Source organism: Bos indicus x Bos taurus, chromosome 3 (genome assembly GCF_003369695.1).
Source record: "Bos indicus x Bos taurus breed Angus x Brahman F1 hybrid chromosome 3, Bos_hybrid_MaternalHap_v2.0, whole genome shotgun sequence".
Classification (NCBI taxonomy): domain Eukaryota; kingdom Metazoa; phylum Chordata; class Mammalia; order Artiodactyla; family Bovidae; genus Bos; species Bos indicus x Bos taurus.
Window position 1 is genome coordinate 88,857,625 of NC_040078.1, and position 25,930 is coordinate 88,883,554.

Genomic DNA, 25,930 nt, shown 5'->3' on the forward strand with positions numbered 1-25,930 from the left:
GTCCTCTGCCCATTTTAAATTCAGTTATTTGTTTTTTGTTGTTGTTGAGTTATGTGAGTTCTTAATATTTGACCATATATGCAGGGGTTTATTTTTGGCCTCTCTATTCTACTTTTTCGGTCTATAGTTCTGTCTTTATGCTTTTACCACTCTTTTTTGATTACACATACTGATCTTTATTCTCTAAATAGTGTGAAGTTCCCAGGGTAAGTGCCAGTCAATCTAGGAAATCTTTGAGGTCCAGAGAAGGAAATTGATGTTTCCAGGTCTCACAGCCAGTCATTTGCAGGGCTGGACCTCTGCACTCTTCCAGCAAACTTCCAGCATACTTCCACCAGTATGCTACAAAACTTGTCACATACTGGGCCAGGTACTCCACTCTTAGAAGCAAAGGAACAAACTTTAGGGCTCTACATAAGAAGATCATCACTGTTGAAAGGGAAACATCAACGATTATGTGCTAGATCCTTTAACACTATTTTTGAAAATTAATGGCCTTTTAATTTCCCAAACATTGCAACCCTTTCATGAACTCAGCTTCATGCATTCTACCCATTTCCACCATCTTTAATACTAGAGTCTGTCCCCCGACCCTGATACTCTTTACCTTCTTCTGTTTATATCTGTTCCACAGTACACAGAGCTTCTAACATACTGAATACTTTGCTCTTTTTTTTTTTTTTTTAATGTTTGTAGTCTCTCCCCACCCACTAGAATGTTTACTCCCTGAAGTAGGGACTTTCCTTTTGTTCACTGATGTATAAAGAGTGTTCACAGGTGGCTCAGTGGTAAGGATTCCACCTGCCAATGCAGGAGATGTCGGTTTGATCCCTGGGTCAGGTAAATCCCCTGGAAGAGGAGATGGCGACCCAGTCCAGTGTTCTGCCTGGAAAATCCCATAGACAGAGGAGCCTGCTGGGCTATAGTCCATGGGGTCACAAAAGAGTCAGACATGACTGAGCATGCATGTATAGAGTGTGTGTTTGTGATAGGCAGAATAAGGACCCCCATAGATTTCCATGCCTTAGTTGTCAGGGCCTGTGAATATGTGGTGAAAGAACTATGCAGATAGAATTAAGATTAGGACCTCGAGAAGAGACATTATCCTGGATTATCTAGGTGGGCTCAGTCTAATCACACAGGTCCTTAAAAGCTGAGACCGTTCCTGGCTGCAGAGAACCAGAAAGGTGGCAGCATGAGAAGGAATCAACCTGCGATTGCTGGCTTTGCAGTACATATGAGAAGGGCCACAAGCCAAGGAATCAGCGGCCTCTGGAAGCTACAAAAAGCAAGGAAATGAATTCTCCATTGGAGGCTTCAGAAGGAAAGGTAGCCCTCTTGACAGTTGGTTTTAGCCCAGTGAGACTGTTGTTGGACTTCTGCAGCACCAAATGTAGTTAACAGTTGTGTTGTTCAAAGCCGGTAAATTTGTGATGATTTGTTAGGGCAGCAGTAGAAAACTAATAGAGTGCTCAGTAAACATTTGTTGAAAGAATGAACAAGCGAGCCTCTTAGCAACACAGAGAGGTAAGTATTCATCCTCATTAAGAGGGAACAGTCTCAACGAGGGGAAGCCACTTGGCTAGTGGCTCATAGTAGGTGATTAGCAGAGCAGTATCTCTAATCCAGTCCTCAGCCACCTCCATGGGTTTTCTCCTTGCTGATGTGTGAGGATGTTGGTTTGTTATTGATCTTCCCAGCCACACCCAGCACGTCGCCTGTTGATGCATCCTGGGATGAGGTGCGCAGCAGTGTGGGTGTGTCTCTGGGCTGAGAGAGCAAAGGAGAATGAAAGCAGTATTGCACCCTATATGCTGGAGAGACTTAACTAAAAACCTAAGCCCCAGAGCATGTGCTCTGTACGTACAAACAAGTAAGAGGGCCATCCAGCAGCTGCTTTGCTGGTACCTGCAAGAAAGCAGCCACATCTACCTTCAGCGTCCTGTCTTGGGAAAACGCTCGGGGTCAGGACATCCCAGGACCAGGGCTTAGTATTAGATCTGGGAAAGCAGTGAGCTAAAAACTTAATTTCACACCATCAGGTCTGAGAGAAACCTTGAAAGCAGTGCCCAGTTGTTAATATGAAGGGGTTGGTAGGGGCCACAGAACTGTAAAGTTGTGTTCTTTGAGAATTGGTTGTACAGACACCACAGATTTATTTCAGTGGATTTTGGAGCCTCTGTGCGTGCGGGTGAGCCAAGGCAGATGGTGTGTGCGGGAGAAAATAGTGGGGAGACTGGTTTCCTCATAAAATTTTTCCATTAAAAGCTTTGCTAGGGCGGTGGTGGGGATGCTTCTTGGACCTGAAAAAACAGAGACCAAACGAGAACCCAGTGAGCAATCTGCAGGAGTGATGTGTGCAACTTCGCCATACAAGGCAGTACTTAATCTACAGGCGTTGACACATCATCAGTATTTTAAGAGTAACGTCTTCTATATAAAAATACTCAAGAGCCTTATGCTTTATGCTCTGGCCCCCACAATGATTACACGGTCTCCATGCCTCAGTGTGAGAAGCCTGGATTGATTACCCAAGACTTGTTTCCTGTGGTTCTCTTTCCCTCTCATTTGATAGGTAGCAGTATCCATTTGTTTCATTATCTCCCGAGTTTGAATTGGAAAAATAAGCTAAATCAGAGCAGTCTTTCTTGAGTTATAAAACCAACCATGTGAAGATGCTCTGAATGCCATTCTGCTTGTATGTAACTAAGAGCCAGCTCCTCACGGTAATTTTGCAGGTGATTAGCCTGTCACATGGAAGCATCCCTTTGGGAATGACAAAGGAACACAAAGTTGTATTTCTTTACAATAAGCAGATTACCCCAGAGGTTTTTTTTCTCTTCCTCGTCCTCCTCCTGAAAGTCTCTGGAATGAAAATATTTTAGGAGAGGGGTGAAACAAGCTTGGGGGGGGGGATATAGGAGATTCGTAGTCATTACCTGTTTACATTTCAGATGTCATCAGCAGGCTGTTATGTCTTGCCTGGCTGGGTTATGGAGAAGGACTTAGACACAGCCTCTCTGCTAGGAGTGCCCTTTAATTGTATATGTGATGAACTCCTCTTCATCTTGCGTGTCATAAATCGAAGGCTGCCTCTTCTATGAAGCCTTTCTTGATTTTTCTCATCAGACACAGACCTTAGCTCCTGCTGTAAAATATTCCATTGTGTGCTTGGTACTGCTTTATGTGTCTCCTTATTAGACTTATACCTGTATGAGCCGAGAGACCTATGCTATTTCACCTTTGTATCTCTATTGCTGGCATGCAATAACAGTAATAGTAAAGGCGTTGTTGTTGTTGTTGTTATTGTCATTATCATTGTGTTCCAGGCTTTGTACCATTCTGTTTTTCTGAATTATCTGAGTTGCTAATCACTTATTAAAAAGTATTCAGTATGTAGAATCATTTTGTCTGTATAGTCAAAGCTATGTTTTTTCCAGTAGTCATGTATGGTTGTGAGAGTTGGACGATAAAGAAGACTAAATGCCGAAGAATTGATGCCTTTGAACTGTGGTGCTGGAGAAGACTCTTGAGAGTCCCTTGGCCTGCAAGGAGATCCAACCAGTCAATCCTAAAGGAAATCAATTCTGAATATTCATTGGAAGGACTGATGGCTGAAGCTTCAATAATTTGGCCACCTGATGTGAAGAGCAGACTCATTAGAAAAGACCTTGATGTGGGGAAAGGTTGAACGCAGGAGGAGAAGGAGATGACAGAGGATGAGATGGTTGGATGGCATCACCGACTTAATGGGCATGAGTTTGAGAAAGCTCCAGGAGATGGTGAAGGACAGGGAAGCCTGGCGTGCTGCAGTCCATGGGGTCGCAAAGAGTGAGACATGACTGAGCGACTGAACAACAATAATGTAGAATAATATTTTTTTTCTGTAAAGCAGAAATTAACATTATAAATCAACTGTATTTCGATCAAAAAAATTTAGACAAAGTCACTTTACCAGAAGTTAATGTTCTTTGTCATCCTGTGATAGCAACTATTTAAAACGTTTTTTTTTTTAGTTATATAGAACATAGCAAAAATAATTTTTAAAAGCTGGAATAACTCATTTCCTCACACCATAGAAACATATGCTGACTGCCCTAAATTTTTTAAGATCAAGAAATGGTTTTTTAGAAGGCTCATGAGGATTTTCTGAGGTGCCAGGGTATATGAATAACACAGATATAGTTTTTGAGTGTTATAAAAGTTGTTCACCCATTTAATAATAGTATGAATCTATACCAAATTTTAAAAAATCTATGAAAAGACAAAGGTGTTAAAATTACAAAGATGGTGTATAATTGACTCATATTAGGGAAAAAGAGTACTAGACAGTATGGTAACATAAATGATTCTGTCAATGACTATTTATTGACAGACTGTTTATTAGGACCTACTCTGGGCTAGCTGATTTATCTGCACAATACCATATCACCTTTACAGCAGCACCACGGAAAGATAAAGCCTAGGGGATTTGGGCCAGACAGTTATAGTCTTTCAGTTTAGTTCAGTTTAGTCGCTCAGTCATGTCCGACTCTTTGCGACCCCATGAATCGCAGCACACCAGGCCTCCCTGTCCATCACCAACTCCTGGAGTTCACCCAAACACATGCCCATTGAGTCAGTGATGCCAACCAGCCATCTCATCCTCTGTTGTCCCCTTCTCCTCCTGCCCCCAATCCCTCCCAGCATCAGAGTCTTTTCCAATGAGTCAACTCTTCGCATGAGGTGGCCAAAGTACTGGAGTTTCAGCTTTAGCATCATTCCTTCCAAAGAAATTCCAGGGTTGATCTCCTTCAGAATGGACTGGTTGGATCTCCTTGCAGTCCAAGGGACTCTCAAGAGTCTTCTCCAACACCACAGTTCAAAAGCATTTAGTTTGTTGTTAATTTCTCTAAGGCTTGATTTTCATATCTGGACAATGGAGACAGTAACGCCTACTTCATATTGCTGTAGGATTAAATTAAATAAAAACTGTGTCTAGCCTCTTGTAGTTATTGTTGTTCAGTTGCTAAGTTGTGCTGGACTCTTTGTGACCCCATGGACTGCATCACGCCAGGCTTCCCTGTCTTTCATCATCTCCCTGAGCTTGCTCAAACTCATGTCCATTGAGTCGGTGATGCCATCCAACCATCTCATCCTCTGTCACCCCTTTCTACTCCTGCCCTCAATCTTTCCCAACATCTGGGTGTTTTCCAAGGAGTCAGCTCTTCGCATCAAGTAGTCAACATATTGGAGCTTCAGCTTCAGCATTAGTCCTTCCAATGAATATTCAGGGTGGATTTCCTTTAGGATTGATAGGTTTGATCTCCTTGCTGTCCAAGGGACTCTCAAAAAAGTGTTCTCCAGCACCACCGTTTGAAAGCATCACTTTTTGACACTCAGCCTTCTTTATGATCCAGCTCTCATGTCTGTACATGACTACTGGAAAAACCATAACTTTGACTAGATGAACATTTGTCTGCAAAGTGATGTCTTTGCTTTTTAATATGCTGTCTAGGTTTGTCATAACTTTTCTTCCAAGGAGCAAGTGTCTTTGAATTTCATCTCTTCCGCCACTGTTTACAGTGATTTTGGAGTCCAAGAAAATAAAATGTGCCACTGTTTCCACTTCTTCCCCATCTATTTGCCATGAAGTGATGAAACAGAATGATCTTAGTTTTTTGAATGTTGAATATTAAGCCAGCTTTTTCACTTTCCTCTTTCACCCTTATCAAGAGGATCTTTAGTTCCTCTTTGCTTTCTGCCATAAGTGTGGTATCATCTGCATATCTGAGGTTATTGATATTTTTCTTGGCAATCTTGATTCCAGCTTGTGAGTCATCCAGCCTGGCATTTGCATGATGTACTCTGCATAGAAGTTAAATAAACAGTGTGACAATATACAGTCTGCACATGCTCTTTTCCCAATTTTGAGCTGGTCCATTGTTTCATGGCTGCTTCTAACTGTTGCTTCTTGACTTGTGTACAGCACCTCCTAGGTACTCAGTAAATGTTTGTTGAATGGTCTGTTCAACCTTGACAAAGTGCTTGGCACATTTTAACTTATTGACAAAGATAATGAAAGCAGTAGCTACCATTAACTGAGTGTTTACTATATCCCAAACATTCTTCTATGAATTTCACATGGATTTATAAGTGAAATAATGTCTGTGTTTCCATTTGGCAATTGGAAAAACTGGGGCCAGATTGATGAGGTAACTTACGCACAATCAGTATTCATGAGTGATGGAGTTCTAAAACAAGTCCTTGACCTTCAACACAAAAGTTTCATGTCTTTCTTCCATGCATGTCTGAGCTTCCCTGTTTGCCCAGTGGAGCGAATGGTATATCATATTTGATGTGTGATTTGGAGATTAAACTTTATCCAGTGAGTGATGCTGAATCTTGTCATCATTTGCATAATTTGGGAGGTGGTTTTTCCAGCTGGTGAACAAGCAGACAGTATTGTTTGCTTTCCCTGGGGGCACTGCTTGAATGATGGAGGTCATCATGTGTGTTTCCATCCATAGGTAGCAGTTGTTAACAGGTAGTGGTCAAACTCTCACCAAAGCAGCTAAGCTATTCCTGGGGCAGAAGACCCAGTCTGTCTTTATTCCAAAAAAGTATTTATTACAAACCTGCCTGTGAGCCATAGTATTAATTTCATTCTGAGTAGATGATTCTTACTTTGTAGCTCATTAGGTACATTGGTTCATGCTTTAGACTGGAAGGAAGGTTTGGGAAATACTCCTGGTTCCACAGTTTCAAATGCAATGGGATGTGATGGAGTTCAAAAATCTATCTCATATTTTAAGGGCTATTAAAGATCATATACTTCGAAGTGTTTTCTTTGTGATAATGTGTTTTGTATGTTAAGCAGTGAGATTCCACCCATAACTCCACACCGTGAAGTTGGTAAAGGCCTGGAAAGGGGTTCTCAGGTAGCAGCCTCTCCTCACCACCTCCTCATTCTCACCTTCAGGGATCCTCCTGTTAGGCCCTGCTGCTGCTGCTGCTGCTGCTAAGTCTCTTCAGTCGTGTCTGACTCTGTGCGACCCCATAGACAGCAGCCCACCAGGCTCCCCCGTCCCTGGGATTCTCCAGGCAAGAACACTGGAGTGTGTTGCCATTTCCTTCTCCAGTGCATGAAAGTGAAAAGTGAAAGGGAAGTCGCTCAGTCGTGTCCGACTCTAGCGACCCCATGGACTGCAGCCTACCAGGCTCCTCTGTCCATGGAATTTTCCAGGCAAAAAAAGTACTGGAGTGGGGTGCCATTGTGAGACAACTGCAAAAATCACCCTCAGGCCACCCACATCACAGTTTGAAAATTCCACATTAGCTTCAGCACCCCACAGGTACAGCTCAGCTGGTGACAGAGTCAGCATTGCAAAGCCAGGGTCTCTGGGCATTTCTTCCAGTGATCTTCTCACTTCCCCACCATTCATTTACGTTAAAAGGGAAACTAATCAAAGGTAGAAAATGCTTCAAGTAGCAGCCATTTCAGTAAGCACTGATAGCCTCCCTGTTCCCCTTTTGGGTTCATGAAAAAGGCTGTTAAACATATGTTCTTAACCCACCTCCAAGTTGCTGAGGCATGCTGTGCTGCGATGCCAAATTCAGTGCATCCCAGTGACTCCGTCTCCCTAATGCACTGCTAAAAATACGGAAACTCACATGAAAGCATATGTTGCCGTTCGCCTTTGATTTGGGCACAGATCATTCAAGTGTGAAAACAAAATGAGTTGTTCCCTCCTCCTCATGCTCAGATTTTGCACATCTGCACTGTACTTAGGGGGGCAGTTATAACTTACATTTTATAGGGCTTGGCAATTTCAGGAAGACACTTAATACCCACTATCTCATGTGATGATTAGGGGAGACATTCCAGTGTAGGCAGAGTTATGGGGCTTTATTTATACCTATTTTGGCATTGAGAAAGACATTCAGACTTGAGGTCCAGTGCCCCAGGATTTTCAACAAGGTCTTCAACTCTAAAACTCCTCTTATTTCTTTGATGGCTGCATCCCTCTCATTTTTAGGCAGAGGTGGAGTGTTCCCAGTTTTTGTTCTGTCGCCAAACTCACTTTGGGACTGTGCATGATAACTTAATGGCTGTTTCAATTGTTGGGATTGCCTGGTGGCTCAGACTGTAAAGAATCTGCCTGCAATGAGGGAGACCAGGGTTTGATTCCCTGGGTCGGGAGGATCCCCTGGAGAAGGGACTGGCAAGTCACCCCAGTATTCTTGTCTGGAGAGTCCCATGGACGATGGAGCCTGGCAGGCTACAGTACACAGGGTTGCAAAGAGTCGGACATGACTGAGTGACTAACCACACACATGTATGTTGTTAATTATTGGGAGACACTTGCCCTCTGGCAGAGGAGCTGCAGATAGGCAGTGCCATGGAATTCTCTTCAGAGATCTGGGGATTTGTGCTAAACATCTTCCACTTGTCTCTCTGGGTCCTGCCTCCACCCGACTCTGGGTCCTGGGAGGTGGACCTCTGTGATTCTGTTAGCCTGCTTGTCCTCTGGCTTCTACTTTGTTTTCCTGGTGGCAGCGTGGGCAGCTGGCTGATGGAGGGCCCCGAGTAAGGGTGGGGACTTTTTCTCCATCTCTCTCCCTTCAGGATTACCGCAGGCTGGCTGCTTTTTTCCGCCAGAGGTCACATACCCATAGAATGGTCTTCTCCACCCAGCCTCTCACTCTGGCTGTCCCTTCATGCTTTGGGGTTGTAACGGCTCCCCAGGAAAGGCTCCTAGCCCTTCAGTCCTGCCCTGTCCCTTTTGGCTTCTCTGTAACCCTGCCTGCACCTTTGTACCCAGTCATTTTATTAGCCTCTGCTATGGTCATCCCAGCTTGAGGAGGTCTTCTAGACTTTGCTGGGCCCTGACTGGTAGAAATTCCTGAGGTAACATAGCATCAACTGTTATTTTTGAGTCTTTGAGTCACTGAGAGGGAGGTCTCACTGGACAAAAGTCCTCTGTATTATCTTCTAGGTAGTTCTCTTTGCCTAACTTTCAAATACACCCTTCCTTGGTGGTAGCTAAAGTTGAAGACTATATATGTTAATATATAGATGCCTATGAAAAGTGAAAGTGAAAATCAAGTCGCTCAATCACGTCCGACTCTTTGCGACCCCATGGACTGTAGCCTACCAGGCTCTTATGTCCATGGGATTTTCCAGGCAAGAATACTGGAGTGGGTTGCCATTTCCTTCTCCAGGAGATCTTCCCAACCCAGGGATTGAACCCGGGTCTCCCGCATTGTAGGCAGACGCTTTACCATCTGAGCCACCAGGGAAGTCAGATGCCTATGATTCTCAAATTTTATGTGGGTGCAAATAACCTGGAGAGCTTGTCAAAATTTCCAGTTACTGGATGCCTCTCCCCAAAAACTCTGATTGTGTAGACAGGTAGTGGGGCTGGGATAGCTTCATTTTTAACAAGATTTGTGGGTGAATTTGATGTAGGTAGACCTTAGACCGCTTCTGAGAAATACTTCCTTATATTAATAGACTGCTTATCAGTTTTTGGCCTTTTAAGTTTGTTAGATTCCATAATCAAATTCATGTCTTGCAGGTGGACTTAACATAATTCACTGAGATTCTGTGTTCTTGCAAGTGTGTATGCATGCATGCATGGGCTTAAGGGAAATTTTATTGAAAAGAACATTAAGCGAGATAGTGCCCTGTCTTGTCCCTTAATAAAACTAGTTGATGATGGTAATTTGTTAGTGGGCTTTATGTTTTGATGAGTCTCTTTGTCTTAGAACAGTTTTCTATTTTTCCCTCAACCTGTCCATTCACTCATTCATGACACATTTATTAAGCATCTATTATATGCCAGGCACTTTGCTAGGTACCAGAGATAAAAAAAAAAAAGTCATCCCTGTCTCCAAGAAGCTCACAAGTAGCTGAAAACAAACATGTAAGCAAATAGGTATTTTGTACTCATCCAACAGATATTTACTGAGCGCCCAATATGTTACCAGGGACTGTTTCTGGCCCTGGGGATACAGTGGTGAGTAAAACAGTCCGGTATCCCTGCGTTCATGCAGGGATGAACTTCATGTATGAATTCTTGCAGTTGATACTAATCCTCTAGCAGTAGACCATATGATGAGAAACAAAGAATCAAATTTTTCCTTACACCTAGAGGAGGCTAATGGACCTTTCCAAGCTAGAGCCATGTAGGCATTATTCCACCAGGCAGCACAGGCTTCCCCGTGACAGTTCCCATCAGTGAGCGAGACCGGACCAGACCAAAGCTGTGTGATACTCTGCCCGTTGAGCCGATCACTGTAAATATCTGACGACGGATTAGAGAAGCCCAGGGCTAGGAGTAGAAGGGGCTCAACCAGGGACTGCATACTTCAAAACTGCAGTGCTTTGCCATCAGCTCTGGCATAGCTGCCAGTGTTGGGAAATTTTTAAGAAAAGTAGCATATTTTCTGGGTTGGGTGGATATGGAAGACAGGACAGTGGAGTCATGAAGGGGGGACGCTGGGCTTTCTGTGTTACTGTTGGATCACTTGTAGTCCATCCCTTCCCATGCCTTGTTTATTTCTCCGTTAGCACACTCATCATGGTGTGTGACAGCTGTGTCCCTGCCTCTATACTTATATAAACTCCCAAAAGACTGCAATCACAATCGGGTCATTTTTCTATCCCTGGAAGCTACAGAAGGTGGTGGACAAAATGTCAGTTGAATGGAGGAATAGATACATGGATAGAACAGCTCCTTATTCAATATGCTGGGTACCGTATTAGATTCAAAGGAGATGGGAGTGAGTACATGCAGGTGGCTTCAGCCTGTGGTGGAAGCAGCCACTTATATCACTACTGTGCAGGGTCCTGAGAATGATGACAGAGGGCCACAGGAGCTGCTGTCACCTCCGGGAAAACCTAGTGTGGTGGTTGAGAAGGGGAAGGGGCTGAGTAGTCCAGAGTTTGGACTCTAGAGCCAAGCAGCTTGGACTCAATACCTGCCTTGAACATTTGCTAGCTCTGGGATCTGGCCACATGGCATATTCTTGTCTGTGCCTCAGTCTCCCTGTCTGACCAGCCACACAGGGGTCTAGTAGGATGAAATGTGCAAATCTATATAAAGAACTTAGTGCAGTACCTGGGTCAGAGCAAGCACAAGGGTTTAGAAGTGTGACTGCTATAGCCAGAATGTTGTGCTCCCCCCTCCCCCTGCCCTAGTTCATATTTGATCCCTAACTCCAATGTAATATTTGGAGGTGGGACTTTTGGAGGTGCTTATTCGGTCATGAAATTAAAAGACACTTACTCCTTGGAAGGAAAGTTATGACCAACCTAGACAGCATATTAAAAAGCAGAGGCATTACTTTGTCAACAAAGGTCCATCTAGTTAAGTCTATGGTTTTTCCAAGAGTCATGTATGGATGTGAGAGTTGGACTATAAAGAAAGCTGAGTGCCGAAGAATTGATGCTTTTTAACTGTGGTGGTGGAGAAGACTCTTGAGAGTCCCTTGGACTGCAAGGAGATCCAACCAGTCCATTCTGAAGGAGATCAGCCCTGGGTGTTCATTGGAAGACTCATGTTGAAGCTGAAACTCCAATGCTTTGGCCACATGATGCAAAGAGCTGACTCATTGGAAAAGACCCTGATGTTGGGAAAGATTGAAGGCAGGAGAAGGGCATGACCGAGGATGAGATGGTTAGATGGCATCACTGACTCAAAGGACATGAATTTGAGTAAACTCCTGGAGTTGGTGATAGACAGGGAGGCCTGGTATGCTGCGGTTCATGGGGTTGCAAAGAGTTGGACACGACTGAGCGACTGTACTGAACTGATTCGGTCATGAGGGTGGAACCCTCACGAATGAGATAAGTGCCCTTAACAAAGAGGCCCCAGAGAGATTCTCCCCCTTTTGGAGGTGAGGACATACTGTAGAGAACTACTTACAGAGTAGAAAGTGGACTCCATCAGATACCGCATTGGCTGGTACCTTGATCTTTCAGCTTCTAGAACTGTGAGAAATAAAATTCTGTTGTTCAAGCCATGCAGTCTGTAGTGCTGTGTCATAGCAGCCTGAGCAGACTAGGACAGGTGGCCTCTGTCATCAGAGGTGGGTTCATGTCTCACCTTGGCAGCTCCCTGGCTCTGTGGCCTGAGGCAAGGACATCACCTCAGTTTCTGCTACTCCTTTAGTGGTGCTCATAGTGTTGCATGACTTCAAGGGCAGTTCTAGGGGTCAGCAAGCACCTGTGGGTCAACCACTTAACAGGATAGTAAGGACTCAGCTGTGGGAGGAAACAAGTGGGAGAAGAGACAGCTACTTGCTTGCTTGGAGTGCGTCCCTTAGGGTAAGCTTGAGACTAAGCCCACGGGAACGCCATTGTCCCCATGTGTGCTTACGTGCTCAGTTGTGTCCGACTCTTTGCAGCCCCACAGACTGTAGCCTGCCAAGCAGGCCCCTCTGTCCGTGGAATTTTCCAGGCTAGAACACTTAAGTGGGTAGCCCTTTCCTACTCCACGGTATCTTCCTGACCCAGGAATTGAGCCTTTGTCTCTTGTGTCTCCTGCCCTGGCGGATTGTTTTCCACTAGCACCACCTGGGAAGCCCTGCCTTGTCCCTATCAACTGCCAAATGTGCCGTCCTCTGGCACAGCCAACGATAGACCAAAGGGTCTATCAGGGTGATGAAACAAGCTGTAAATGAAGGTACCATCATTTCAGATTAGTGTCTCCAAAACCAGGCAGAAAGAACCCTGAGACCTGGTACATTTTGGCAAGTCATAGCAGGACCCGCCACTAGAAGATGGGGTGCTGAGCCCTGTGAAAATTTAGGGAGGACTTTCAGCCTTCCAGCCTTCCAGGGTGGGCTTCTAGCTACACTCCTGGGATGAGGCAGAGCCCCCCCAAGTGCTGGCTGTATATTAAAATTTATGGAATAAATACTATGCGCAGGCCAGTTCCAAAGCAAGTACATCATCATCTCAGGGAATGCAACTTAGGTGATTTATGAAAGGTCCATAAGTAACTGTAATGTGCCGTCAGGATTGAGACCTACCCAGGCAGAACCTTCAGAGGGCGCCAGGTTGTCCTATATGAGAGCAGAGGCCAAAGAGATGATAGGGGCAGGGACTGTGGAGGGAATCAGCCATGTCTCTCAGAAAGTTTAAATCTCTTTGCAACTTAACACTTTCATTTTTTCCCCCCAAATAATACAGCTCTGAATTTATCTAGGCAGTTTACTTCAGGATAAATTTCTTTTTATGTAAAATATTGGTAGAATGCTAAATTGTATGGTCATTTCCTTCCATCAAAATTTTGCTTTCCAGGCAAGAATTAATATGTTAATATAGATGTTTAAAATGAGTTAATAAAGATTTACATGTTCTTGATTTATCAGTGATTCATGCATTGAAATGACAAAACTTTGTACTGTTAGGTGATCCATATTATAATGGCTTTGATGAAAATGCTTATCCATTCTTAGAGCTTTTCTGTTTCTTTTCTTGTTTACTTTCCTGTCAAAATATTTAGCCCTTTCATCAATAATAAAATAATCCATTTGTTCATTCGACAGATGTTTACTGTTAAACTTTTTGTTTGTTAATTGTTTTGTGTGTTTTAATTTGTCACGAGTATACTTAGCATGCCTGTGTCAACAAATTCAGATACCTGCAAAGGGACCTGTCTTTCTGGGCATGCCATAGTAAGGATTTTCAAGCCAGAATTTTACTCAATTAAAAAGCACATACTGCTTTTTCCCCTTTGGGATATGCTTCCTGGAGGGGTCTGGAATAGGCTGGAAAAATTATATCCAGTTCTCCTTTAATAATCCTTTAAGTATCTTCTGATGCGCATTTCAGAATGGTGATGCAGATATAAAATTTGTAGTGGGAAAAAGTTGAACTTGAATTTTATAAGACCCAGCGATTATGTTCTTGAAATATGTTCATGTCTGTGCCATTGTCAAGGGGAGCCACCCTCTCTGATTTATTCCACTTGGACCAGAATTTGTGACTGCTGATTTCCTTTCATCCACTTTTGCTAATAGATTCAGGAAGTAATTTCCAGATGTGGAAACAGTAGCTCATAGATGATAAAATGTAGAGCCTGGGCAATTTGGAAAGGAGATAAACTTAGTTAGTTTGAGAAGTTGAGATCTCTTCAGACCACTCCACCTTGCTTTGCACTTGCACTGTTCTCTTTTATTTTCCAGAAGGCAATGGCACCCCACTCCAGTACTCTTGCCTGGAAAATTCCATGGATGGAGGAGCCTGGTAGACACTCCATGGGGTCACAAAGAGTCTGACACAACTGAGCGACTTCATTTCAGTCACTTCATACTTTGTCACTGGAGAAGGAAATGGCAACCCACTCCAGTATTCTTGCCTGGAGAATCCCATGGACAGAGAAGCCTGGTGGGTCATGGTACATGGGGTCGCAGACAGTTGGACACAACTGAAGTGACTAAGCATGCATGCTTTTATTTTCCATTAAATACAGGTGTTTGCAGCTAGGCCTGGAGGATTGTACCAGGACTGTTTCTGGTAAACTCTCTCTCTCTCTCTCTCTCTCTCCAGGAAACTTTATATGCTCTTAACTGCTCACTTGGATTATCAGCCCAGCCATGTGTTGTTAAAATTTTATAGCCTCTGAGCATCATTAAGGGGTCATGGAAGCTGGTCAGGGGAGGCAGAGGGATGGAGCAAACAGACCAGCAGCTAAATGTGTCAATCAGTGGGCATCTTGATTTATTTGTAAGGTAGCCATGGAAGGGGAGAGAGGTTGAATTTTTCTTGTAAAGGGGATGAACCAAGAAGTTTATTATACGTTCGTCTTAAAGGTCACGTGTATGAGCGGAGAGAGTTCTTGAGGACAATATCATATTATTTCAAGATAATCTGCCATACATACTGTGCATGTTGGCACTATGAAAGCCAAGTGATAGTTTCTTTTTTTTTTTCTTCTGTCTGGGCTCTTCAGCCTTTGGCGGGGGATGGGGAAACAACCAAAATAAATAGGAGCTTAGATGTATTATCTTGAAGGCAAGGGCTGTGAAATCCCTTTCGGGGAGCTTGTGTGCCAAAGCATGCTGTGTTAAGTCAGCCGGAGGTCATTACTGTTTTTATTAGGTGATTTTATTATAAATATGATTTGGGCCTCAATCATAAACAGATCCTTTATGTGTGTTTCTGAACATTCTGGTGGCTCCAAAGCGCTAAATTCCAAATTGGAATATTGATTGTCTGATGGTTGAATTACAGCCTTCTTCAAATCTTGAAGGAGGCCTCAGGGCCCATGTGTCTTTCTGGAGATAAGTTCTCGTAACTGAGAGATGTAAGGCCTTAAACAGTGGGTCCCACAAGGTGGAAAACCAAAGGCAGACTGGAGTACTGTTCTCCCCCTGGTAAATTAGGAGGTATTAAACACACCATTTTATGGCATGTATAAGAAAATTGTCATAATTTGTAAATGTCCCTGAATTTCCTCTTGGGTAAGGCAAACATTAATGCAGCCTGCACATGTTTATTATTTCCATGCAAATCCAACTGAATAGTTTTTTTTTTGATTCTTTAGATTTCTTTTTTTTAACTTAACCACAGGCATCTTTCTCAATTTTCCAATTCTATAAATGTCCCTTAGTTTTAAAGTTTAACCCTAACATTTTTACAATGGCCAAACATACTTTCATCAGGATTTCTCAATATCAGCATTGTGCTCAGTCATTCAGTTGTGTCTGACCCTTGTGATCCCATGGACTGTAGCCCGCCAGCTCCTCTGTCCATGGAATTTCCCAGCAAGAATACTGGACTGGGTTGCCAGTTCCTCCTCCAGGGGATCTTCCCAACTCAGGGATCAAATCTGTATCTCTTGAGTCTCCTGCATTGGCAGGCTGATTCTTTACCACTGAAGCCCTTCAATCTTAGCACCGTTGACATTTTGTGCCAGATAATGTACAGTATAGGATGGCTTGCAGTATCCTTGGCCTGTACCCAGGACATGTCAGTAGCATCTCCTCCCACCATTCTGACAACCAAAAATGTCTTCAGATGTTGTCCCCTGAGGGGTAAAGAGCCTCTGGTTGAGAATCACTGCCTTGAAGTGGTGTCCACTCAAAGCACTTCAACATTCTAAACACAGAGCAAAGTGACATCTGAGAGTTTAAAAGGAGAGGCAAACTCAAACCCCAGGGATACAAACCCTTGTTCATATGTTAACTTCTCCTCGAGCAAGTGAGGCCTGAGGGCAGGGCTGGCTGTGTGTTTTCTGTATCCCCATGGCCTGGGACTTCGAGTCAAGTAATAGGCCCCTAGGAAATATGTGCTGGATGAAGAAGAAACCAATTACCTGTCTAAATATGTATTTAGCTTCCATAAGCATATTCTTTTATATATTTCTGTATGTGCATATGTATCTATCCTTCCATAAAAACTTGGCTGAGAATTTTTTCTTTTCTCTTCCAGCATCTAACGACCAGCACATAGCAGATACTCAGTAGCTATAGGTTGAATGGCTACCTGGCATGTAAAAAATACATTGAAAAGATGAATTAACAAAACATCCATGGTCATGTGCCACCATAGATGCATTTTTGTGGCATTTACAGTAGTCTGAGGTTGAATGTGGGATACTCCACAAATGAACACTTAAGAGGCCAGATACTTTGCCACTTTTGAACATTACACTCAATGCCTTGGGGGCCCAGGTCCAGGGAGGCCTGATGAATCTTTTTGAATCTGCACTGGCAAGATGGAGAATGTTATGGTTCAGTGGGGGATGAATTATTTCATTTTACACTCCCAGATCATCACATCTGTGCATATAGCCACTTCCCATTCCCAGAACTGCCCTGGCTGCCCTGCCAGAGTTGTGGCCAATCTCACCATGATGACTGTATTTCCAAGGACTACATTTAAAGTTATAAACAAGTCAGAGCATCACAACCATTCCAAAGATTGGTGCTGAAACAGCACAAAAGTTTACTATTATTGGAAGGTATTTGAGATCACTTTTTAAGCTTTAGATTTAAATTTGTCCTGTGGGCTTGACCAGTACAGTGGTGTGATTTTTAAATGGACCGTAAAAAATATTTACAAGGTCCAGTGGATTTCTAGGTTGGGGCTCAAAGCTTGAGGAGGAAAGAAGAATCAAAAGGCACTTCAGTTAAAATCAGAAAAGATGGTTGAAATAACCTGGTTCAGCCTTCGTGAGTTACAGATGAGGAAATTATTGGAGATGATATGACTTGTCCAAGGTCACAGATTTTTTTGTGGGAGGGGGGCTTGTCTTTTAAATATTTCTCACTCTTTCTCCCCACCCCACCCCAGTAAAATTAGCCCGAGATTCACACGCACGGATAAACAATAATTTTCCTAGATTGTTAAAACATAGATGTATTTGGACTTAGAAAATGATGATTTAAAAATAGTCAAGTGCAAATACTTTCTTTTACTTTGTGAGTAAACTGGAGGTCCAGAGAAGGGGACCTTTGCTATTATTTACTTAAAAAGCTAGTTACTAGCAAAGCTGCAAGTTGAATCCAAGAGTCCCTTCTGTTGAGTTTTCCTTTGGCAAAGCATGCAACTTGCTTATTATCTTATTTTGTACTCTCCTGATTGCAGTCATTTGTTAGCTGATATTTCCTGGGCAGCTGTTTATGCTGGACAAGAAGACACAGAGGTTTTCAGGACACGGGCTCTGCCTTTAGGAGCTCACATTTTGATGGAGAGACTGAGAAACGATCAGACAATGCCCACTGGATATAATATTCAAGATAAGAAGACTGTTTGGGGGCTATTAGTGGAAACTGGCAAAGAAAGTTCTTGCTGGAGGTGACACCGACAGCCAGGGAATGTGAGGGTCACCACAGGAGGAGTGGTGTGTGTTGATCACAGGGGCTGAGTGGAGCACTAAGCCAAAAAGAATGCCTGAAAAGAGAGTTAATTAGCCCAGTGCCATGCAAGAACATAGACCTTGATTCACGACCTGGTTTCCTAACTTCTTAGTTGAATGATCCTGGTTCAGTCCTTCATTGATGTCACCCTCGTTCTCCATAATGAGGATGCTCATTAATAATAACCCTTATTTTCATCATACTCACATGTGAACTTGTTTGAGTGCTAGGTCCCCAGCCTTGTACATGGATGTTCATCCTGACCACACGAAGAACCCCCATGTTCCAGAGATGGAAGTTTCCCAGTAGGTTCAGAGCTGTCCATGATTTCATCTCAAGCCTAAACCCAGAGCCGAGCTTAGAACCTGTTCTGGCTCCAATTGTAAGACTCTTCTGAGGATTCAGTGGGCTGATCCCATTACAGGAAAATGTACGCCATTTGTTTTGTATAATAACATTCCTTCTGTGTCTACTTTGTAGGCCCTTGCTTGGGGACATATGTGTGCATAACTTGTATTTCTTATCCACAAATTTTCTATTCATGATATGAATGAGTAAAATATGGAAAAGGAAAATATTTATTTAGAATATCAAGTTTTGGGTCCTGGAAAGGGAAAATATTTCTTTCTGACTTTTTGATTCCTTCTTCTTAGGTAATCCCCTGACTTTATATTATCTTGATACTTTTTGAATTTTATTTTAAATTAACTTTTATTGGAGTATAGTTACTTTACAATATTAGTTTCTATTGTACAACAAAGTGAATCAGCTATGTATATACATATATCCTCTCTTTGGATTTTCTTCCCATTTAGGTCACCACAGAGCATTGAGTAAAGTTCCTTGTGCTATACAGTAGGTTCTCGTTAATTAATCTAGTTTATGCATAGTAGTGTATATATGCCAGTTCCAATCCCCCAATTCATCCCACCAACCTCCTTCTTCCCATGGTATCCATACATTTGTTCTCTACTTCTGTGTCTCTATTTCTGCTTTGCAAGTAAATTCACCTGTATCATTTTTCTAGATTCCACATATAAGCTATATTATGTGATATTTGTTTTTCTGACACTTCACTGTGTATGACAGTCTCTAAGTCTGTTCAGATCTCTACAAATGGCACTTTTGTTTCTTTTTATGGCTGAATATTATTCTGTGTGTATATATTTCAACTTCTTTATGCATTTCTCTGTTAATGGGCTTTTAGGTTGCTTCCATATCCTGTCTATTATAAATAGCACTGCAATAAACTTGGGGTCCCTGTATCCTTCTGAATTGTGGTTTTCTCTGGGTATATCCCTAGGAGTGGGATTGCTGGGTCATATGGTAGTTCTATTTTTAGTTTATTTTTTTATTATTATTTTTTACTATTCTCTATAGTGGCTGTATCAATTTACATTTCCACCAACAGTGTAAGAGGGTTCCTTTTTCTCCACACCCTCTCCAGCATTTATTGTTTGTAGATTTTTTGATAATGGCCATTCTGACCGTGGTGAGCCGATACCTCACTCTAGTTTTAATTCACATTTCTCTAATGCTTAGTCATGTTGAGCGTCTTTTCATTTGTTGTGGCCATTTCTATGTCTTCTGCCTAGGTACCAACCCCAGGGGAAGGGCTGGATCTCTTTCCTACCCTTCTGTCATCCCACGGTTTGAGTTCTTACTTCCATTGATTAAGCTCTTGCTCTCTGCCAGCCACTGTGATACATCATCACAGCATTCATAGCAGGAATGAGGACATCAAGGCCTGGAGAGGTTGCCTGACTCTCTGCTAGCAAGCAGAGGAGGTAATGTGCAACACAGGGTCTGTCTCTCTCCATCATCCCAACTTTAACCATTAAGCAATATTGTCTGTCTTCTTAATTCTTTGGGGAAATTTTTCTGCCGCTATGATGAAGCAAATGTAATATTCACTTTTCTAGAGTCCCAAGCGGAGAAGGCAATGGCACCCCACTCCAGTGTTCGTACCTGGAGAATCCCAGGGATGGGGGAGCCTGGTGGGCTGCCGTCTATGGGGTTACACAATCAGACACGACTGAAGCGACTTAGCAGCAGCAGCAGCAGCAGAATCCCAAGCTGTTTCCTTTCAATCCCTATTCAGCTGTCCCTTACCATCAAGTGTGACTTTTTCTTAGTGTATTTCTGATATCAGCCTTTGGCTAGTTTTCGGAGGTGAGAGGAAAAATACCTCTTGGGTATGTTTGCTTATATGCAATGGAAAGGCACGTGCCTGGCATGATACTTAAGACTTGAACTTACCAGGTTTCTTTGGGTAACTGCATTTTGGGGAGCCTTGTTGTTTTGCTGACTTGATTCTCACAGCAGTGTGCCGACATAGCTGTGACTGCCTTCATTTTACGGAGGTAGAGATGGAAATATGCAAATATAAACTGACACCAGTCCTAGAATCTTTGAAAAACTGATGCCCACTCCCAGTAGGTCTCTAAACACATGTGTAGCTCAGGTCCCCAAACATGTAAGACATCTAGCACTGATGGAAACTGTCTTTCACACTCCAGGGCTCTTGCTTTTTTCCAGGGTACCGTTTTATGTGAGCTTTGTACAGTCATTTTACATTTCTGTGCTTCATTCTTCCCATCTCTTCTAAGAGATGCTCAGAATAGTGATGGGGGTTAGAAACACAGGTGCTGGAGTCAACAGCCTGGATCCTCTCTTTTTTGCTCCCCAGCTGTGTGATGGTGGATCAGTTCCATCATTTGGAATCTCAGGTTTTGAAGTGAGGATAATGACAATACTAATCTAATGATATATCTATCAAGATGAAATAATTTACGTAGATATAATGCTTACAATAGTATCTTAACATATGGTAAGCTCTTTCTATATGTATTAGCTACTATAATTATGAACTGGCATTATTTACCATTCAAACATTTCATAAGCTACTACTGTGTGCCAGACACCGTACTGGATAGTAGGGTGGGTTCCTGGCATCCCTTTCAGCTCTGACGTTCCATGATGGATATAAACAGCCAGACCCTCCATCACTGGTGGAAGCATTGTATGGTTCGCTTCAGGGGATATTCTGACTCTCTGCTTACAAATTGTTACGTGTGAAATGAAAAATGCATTTAGCTGTTACTTTCTTTTACCCATCTTGTTCATGTAGGTGGATTGTATTTTACTATCTAATTAAGAGTAATGGGAAAAAAATGGAAGGGAGCACATTTGTAGCTGATGTGTGGGTTGAAGTTTCCTGAGATGAGAAACAAACTCATAAACAAGAGAGACAATAGCACTATTTAAATGAGAAAATCCACGGATCGCAGCATACTGAGTACTGCCATTTTGCTGTTTTGGGGCCGGGAGAAGGAGAGCATGAGCATATTTGTACATAGTGACCTTGGTCCTGCAAAGAGCAGGACACATTTGGATATGAAAATTATTTTCACCCTGTCATATTAGCATCATCCTATCTTTCGGCACACCTTTCCACTGCTGCACAAATCAGAGATAAGTCCGGGCCCTCACACACCCAGATCAGAAGAGGATAAACTGAAGAGGCTTAGCCTGTTTCCTCTCTTTGGGAACTAGCATGTGAACACCAGTTTCTCCTTGCCTCCAGTTTACAGAATTTAGCCACACATACTGGAAAGAGCCTGTTACTTTAGGGTTAGTTTATGACTCCTGCTCTTTTAATTATATATTCCTCGCCACCCTTGAATAAGACATATCTTTCTGAGGCTCTTGCCTTCTTGGGAGTATGGGGCACAGAATTAGACTTGGCCTGATATCCTGTAAAGAAAGCTGAGTGCCGAAGAATTGATGCTTTTGACCTGTGGTGTTGGAGGAGACTCTTGAGAGTCCCTTGGACTGCAAGGAGATCCAACTAGTCCATCCTAAAGGAGATCAGTCCTGGGTGTTCATTGGAAGGACTGATGTTGAAGCCGAAACTCCAGTACTTTGGCCACCTGATGTGAAGAACTGACTCATCTGAAAAGACTCTGATGCTGGGAAAGATTGAAGGCAGGAGAAGTGGATGACAGAGGATGAGATGGTTGGATGGTATCACCGACTTAACGGACATGAGTTTGAGTAAACTCTGGGAGTTGGTGATGGACAGGGAGGCCTGGAGTGCTACAGTCTATGGGGTCGTAGAGAGTCAGACACGACTGAGTGACTGAACTGATATCCAAAGCCTGGTATAGTGGGAAGTGCATGGTCTTTGCAGACAGAGAGACCCCACCTGACTCGTGGCCGCTCCTCTTTACTGCACTGCTCAGAACCTCAGTTTCCTCTTTTGCTAATTGAGCACAATATTAACTGTGTCTCCAGGCTGTTGCAGGGTCTAATGGTGTGTCATGTGTTTGGTTGGAATGTAGTAGTCCATTTAAATTAAAATGTTGGGCCCCCTTAGACCTGTTTATTTATCATGAAATGCAGAATATGTGCAAAAAATTTATGACCTCATATGTGGACAATTAATGAACAAATGCGATTCATGGGGTTGCAAAGAGTCGGACACGACTGAGCGACTGAACTGAACTGAAGCAAATAAAAATAAAATGAAACTCCAGGTACCCACTCTCCAGGCCATGAAAGAGAACACTATAAATCACTCAAAACTTCCTAAGATCTCCTTGATAGCATCTCCCTGCCTACTCCCCAGGTAACTTCTAGCTTGAATTTCATGTCAGTCATTTCTTTGGTGTCTTTTCATAGGTCTCCCTAAACAATTTGTATTTGATTTCATTTTTCTGGCTTTTGAACTTTACATAAATGTAATCTTACTGAAAAACACTTTTGTTTTGCGTTGTATTTTCAAAATGTCTTGCCATCTCTGCATGTAGCTATAGTTCAGTAATTTTTGCTGCTGTGTAGTATTCTGTTCCTAGGATCTCTCTCTATCTAACCTAGTAATGGAGTCATTTGGTTAGTTTCTACATTTTTCCCTGTTATGAAATATGTTGTTATCAATATTCTATCCCTTTGATTTTGAAGCTGAAAAGGTCTTTCCAGATGGTTTGTTTCTTTTTGATGTCTGATCTTATTTGTTACTCTTAGAATATGGTGTTTTTGACTGGACTCAGACTTAAAGGTAGAAGTTCTCAGAGGGGACAGCATGCATGTCTTGGGAATCTGTTCTTGGTATTTTTCTTTGGGCTGCTTCATTCTTCTGGTGCAAAGTTTAGCACATTCTGCAGCCTCTTCCTTGTTTTTCTTAGTATGCTGTTTCTTCCGAGCAATAGGCCAACATCTGTGTTGCAGAACACGTTTAATAACAAGACGCTGAATCTCAGGTGCTTTGGTTCTAGGTTCCTTACCTTCATTGTTTAGGGGCTTTCTCACAGCATACTGGCAGACCTCATCTTCTTTAGAGAGATTAGAAAGTCTGCAGATTCTGCTAGCTCCTTTGGGCCCCGGGCCATGAGGCATAGCAGTATCAATGAGTCCAAAAATATCCTTCTCCCTCTTTTTAATGATGATCAAATTGAGAACATTCAGATTGGCACCCACAGTACAACCTCGTATAGACTTGCACTTTCTTTCTCCAGTCCTCCTTGGTCTGTAACAGGAATGCCCCTTACTCAGTAGCAGGTGGGCTCAGCCATGGGTCAAGACACCCTACTTCATGGGGAAACCTTGTTTGTGGTTCCCACCACTAATTCAGGCCACAGAAACTTCCATTCTTCACTGGAACATCAGCAGCAACTTGTGTGGCCATACACTTCTCATGAAAGGTGTAACGTTTTCATTCACTGTCCACTGCAATGAGTTTCTGGCGGCCAGTGGGAGGGAAAGAGATGTTCAGCTTCATCCGGAAGCAGCCGACCACCTCCGAGGCACCATGACAAAGAGCTGGACAGCTTTTTTAAAGATACAAATGCTGCGCTTCCTTATTTATGGCTGCACCGGTCTCCGTTGCTGTATGCGGGTTTTCTCTAGTTGCAGTGCTGGGGGCCATTGCTCATTGCAATGTGCAGTCTTCTCATGGCAGCGGTCTCACTAGTTGGGGCTCACAGGCTTAGTTGCCCTGGAGCATGTGGGACCTTCCCAGATCAGGGCTCAAACCAGTATCCCCTGCATTGGCAGGTGGATTCTTAATGACTGGACCACCAGGGGAGCCTGAAACAGTTGCTCGGCCTAGTTGTTTTCCATATCAGACAGCTGAGGCCTAAGAGAGCAGGGCGAGTCCCCAGGTTCCGCAGCTAGTGAATGGCAGTCGGGGCCCATCACCCAGGTCTCTTGTCCAGTTTGGCTGATGGCTGTGGTAAAGCCTCATGTCTGATAGTTTGCCTTTTTATTTTAAGCAGTTTCCCATACTTTTGATATTATAATTTTGGAAGTTTTATTTGAGAGAGCTCTTTAAGACTCTGCTAGAAATATGCTGGCATTTGCTGTTGAGATGGTTTTTCTCCCCGTCTCTGAAGTTGGGGCTGTGCTGGCCTCTGTCCCATTAATGCTGGCCGTGGGCACACCCCATGGCTATGGACCTACCGTAAGCTTCTACCCCTTCAGCAATGAGAGCCCCTGAGACATGTTTCAATCAGGGAAGGAATCAAAATAGACCCAAGATGGCCAGGGGGAAAAACTGCTAAGGAAAGAGGGATCTGATTCCTTACAAGGCACTTTCTTAGGAAATGTCCCTTTACTATAAATAGGAATGGATTTTCAATTTTAGGCCCCCTTTAAAAAAAAAAAAAACTCTCTAGGACCAAAATTAGATTGGAGGCTGATGGAATGAATGTAGGATGGGGTGATTCTGTGCTGAGACACGTCTGAAAGTTTGAGCAGCTGGCGTGGTGGAACAGCTGAGCTGCAAACAAATAGCAGCTGATTTTAGCACTTCTTATTTCAAGATGCCCTGGTTTGTTAACTCTAGCATTCGACTTACTGGTAAGCTCTCTCCTCGGAGCCCCTCAGCGTCTCATCCCTCTCTGCTACCCGTAAACTGTGCTACCTTGGTCAAGTGATGCCTCTTTCTGGGCTTCAGCATCCTGCATCCTGTCGTGGGAAGAGTAGCCTGTGTTTGTTAAGAGCTTGTCACGTGCCAGGCACCATGCCAAGCACTCTGTATGCTGCTGCTGCTAAGTCGCTTCAGTCGTGTCCGACTCTGTGCGACCCCATAGACGGAAGCCCACCAGGCTCCCCTGTCCCTGGGACTCTCCAGGCAAGAACACTGGAGTGGGTTGCCATTTCCTTCTCCAATGCATGAAAGTGAAAAGTGAAAGGTAAGTTGATCAGTCATGTCCGACTCCTAGCGACCCCATGGACTGCAGCCCACCAGGCTCCTCCGTCCATGGGATTTTCCAGGCAAGAGTACTGGAACAGGGTGCCATTGCCTTCTCTGAGCACTCTGTATGGATCACCTTATTTAGTTTTCACAATAACACTATCAGACGAGAACTTTTATGTTTTTTTATATGGACGAAATTGAGCACGGAAAATTGAGTTGCATTTAGCACATCGATCCCAATGAAACAGAAAATTGGAGAATTGTCCTGGGAGAGATCTGTTTGGGCCTCTTTCCCTCATACTTGTTTTGGACTTTTTTTTTTTTTGCTGTCTCTTTGTTTTTTGGCCATGCCACATGGCTTGCAAGATCTTAGTTCCCTGACCAGGGATTGAACGTGGACCCTCAACAGTTAGCGTGTGGAGTCCTAGCCACCGGACTGCCAGGGAATTCCCTGTGCCTCATACTCTGAGCAGGAACTATTGTGTGTTCTAGGTGTCCCCCTTTCCACAAGGCCCTTCACATCTGACACCTGGCCGTCACCGTCTGTCAGCCGTGGAACCACAGAAAAGAATTTGGTTAGGATTCTGAGTTTGTGATTTGCATTTGTTTGGAGAGAATGCCCAAGTTTCCTGTCTCCCTTTCACGGAGATCTGTCACCCCTGAAAGTGTAAAAATCACTGACTTCATGTGAAAGTCACTAAGACAACAAACCACTGCCGTCAACCATTTGAAGACAAGGAAATAGACTTGTTTTTCTTATGAATGAATAAACTTTCAAAGGCTTATACTGATTACTTTTTAATGATCTGACCAAATATTTTGAAGTCGTATAAACACAGTGGAAATTCACTGTAAGGAGTGTATCTTCAAACTCAG

General features: G+C 43.2%; 1 protein-coding gene and 1 pseudogene across 6 annotated transcripts in view; one reads left to right on the plus strand and one right to left on the minus strand.

Annotated features, from left to right (window-relative positions):
* Positions 1-25,930, plus strand: part of DAB1 (DAB1, reelin adaptor protein) — a 1,342,273-nt gene that overhangs the window by 923,485 nt on the left and 392,858 nt on the right. The gene's annotated exons all lie outside the window — the stretch shown is intronic.
* Positions 22,726-23,670, minus strand: LOC113889820 (annotated as a pseudogene).